The sequence below is a fragment of the Engystomops pustulosus genome, chromosome 4, assembly GCF_040894005.1.
Source record: "Engystomops pustulosus chromosome 4, aEngPut4.maternal, whole genome shotgun sequence".
Classification (NCBI taxonomy): domain Eukaryota; kingdom Metazoa; phylum Chordata; class Amphibia; order Anura; family Leptodactylidae; genus Engystomops; species Engystomops pustulosus.
In genome coordinates this window covers 10,522,137-10,524,711 of record NC_092414.1, presented here as the reverse complement: position 1 = coordinate 10,524,711, position 2,575 = coordinate 10,522,137, and positions in this window count along the sequence as shown.

The window sequence follows — 2,575 nt, the reverse complement described above, 5'->3', positions numbered from 1 at the left end:
TGAGCAGAGGGGCGGGAGGGAGGTCGGGGGAGGAGAGACACCGGGAGCTGAGCCCGGGGCAGCCTCCTATCCTGACTCTGCAATAATTCAGCCTCACAACTGTCACTGCCGCATCAGCTGTGCACACAGCCCTCTCCTTTAAAGCGGCATCCAAATTGCACCATCCATGATCAGTGGGAGTTCAAGTTGTCCCTTATCCTCATAGATAAATCTCGGGACACCCTATTAAGACGCATCTTTACCTACACAAATCTGATTACTATGTTCCCTTTTCTGTCCCGTGCCCTTCTGGTATTACATATAAGGTCGTAGTCGGGGACATAGTAGTCACTCTGCATTGTCTGAGACTGCATACATAAAACAGCAGTCGGGAGATAGTAGTCACTCCTAGTTATGACTGTATCTTGTTCCCTGACTATCCTATACATAAAGCAGTAGTCGGGCATCTAAGGCCATAGTAGTCACTCTACACCGTGATTGGCACTGACAACAATGAAGTGAAAGATCATCTTTGCAGTAGTCACATCACTCCCCATCTTGGATGGGATTAATAATCAGATCTTGTAAATGAATTGCCCCTTTAAGACTGTATACTGTATACTGAGAATATACTGTATACACAGACTTGTCCACCTGTACATCAGAATATACTGTATACACATACTTGTAAACCTTACCTTTCCATGATCCGGCTGCGAGGCACTTTAGGATTTAAAGGGCCAGCATCCCTCTGATTGGCAATGGCACTTCCGGGTTTTCCATAAAGATCAGCGGCTCCCATCATTCCCAACCGGATCTTCAAGCCATTCCCTGTGAAGTGAAAGCCCTCCTGCGTTCCTGTACTCCTGAGTGTTCCCGTGTTCCGTTTCTGCGTTCCTGCGTTCCAGTTCCTGTGTTCCTGTTCTGTGCGTCAGTGCGTTCCTGCGTTCCTGTTCCGTGTGCCAGCTCCTGTGTTCCTCCCGTGAGTTCCAGCGTATCTTCCCAAGCTGTTCTCCAGCTGTCACTCCAGGCTCAGACTGTGTCCTGCATTACTAGCTCGGCTGCCACCGCGGGTAAGTCGCACCTGTGGAACGACCTGGTGGCACCCCGCCATAGCAAGACCATCCCGCTTTACGGCGGGCTCTGGTGAAGACCAGGTGCCACTTAGACTCCGGTCCCAGGTGTCGGCTAGTACCCTCTCTCGCGGTGGTCCAGAGGGTCCACTGACCCTGAACCCTGACACAAAGGGGTAGTCGGAGATGGTGAGGTCTCCTCGTCCAAGTCAAACGACCCATCCCTTCCTCCCGACCTCATTCCACCCATTCATTCCACCCATTGAGCCAGCTAGCAGAATTCCTGCACTTCTCGCTACACTCTTGAGTCTCCGGTCATGCTCAGTGAGGTGGTGGAGGGCGTGAACTAACCCGGCCACTCACTGCGTATGACCGGAAACTGAAGAGTAGTGCTCAGGCGCGGGAATTCAGCCAGCTACTCGGATGATACATCTCAAGAGGCTGGAGTATTACTGGACTTGGCCACACACCCTCTGACTTGCTGCAGGTAAGGCAACAAAGTTAATTTTATGGGGTTGTGAGCCAAAGTTTAATGAAGGGTGCCATTGCGGTTATAGGGCTCTATGGGAACCCATCCCTGTTTTTGTGAAAAAGGTGGTGACAGACTCTCCTCAAGATAAAACCCCTTTAAGGAAGTAACCTAGAAAACCCCTGGTCAGCAGGATAGGGACAATATGGCTACTTGGGTCTGTGATCCCATTCTTGCATTATGCTCCTCTAGTGGTCAGAGACTTCTGCCATAAAGTCTGCCTTGTAGGCCACTTGGTTGGCTGCAGCAAGTCCAGTGACCGCCAACAATTCAGGTCCAATCGGGAGCATTGGTGAACCTATGCTGCAGCAATGGTAAGTCTTCTTTTTTTTTCTCATGTTCTCTGGATAATTTTTGACAACTTGTGATGCATAGATTATAATGTAATATAACACATAATAATGCAATTACAAAAGAACAGATTAGAATGTTGTAATACAGAGATTATCGTGGGGTTACATAGATTACTTTCCCCCGGAATAGATTATAATGATGTAACACATAATAAATTTTTGATGACTGATGACTATTGAGTAACACTGTAATCTGTTAAGACTTTTTGTTAGGTCATGCTTGATGTCAAGGGGGCTGCCTTACAAGGTAGCAAAAAGAGGCGGGGTTTTCCTTATCCCATCCTTTGAAAACTTTGCATATTTTCCCAGACTTTTTGTGGCTCAGATTATCCGGTTGTGATAGGGAATGTTCTTTTCTAGCCTGGATTATAATACTATAACACAGATAAGTAAGCGGGTCTGGAGAAGGATCTTCATGGGTTTACAAGATGAGGTCATTACTGTTGAAGGACCTGCACAAGGAAGGCCACATGACCTCATCCCTGTAGGTCCTTAAATCTAAGAGAAGAGCATCAAGGCTCCACAGAGTCAGATAATATGGACTACTGTGTAGGGTCTGGTTTGGGATCTATAACTCGGGAATACGGTGTCTACATTTTCATTTTGGCTGTCGTAAAAAGTTGATGTTAATTTTAGTTTTT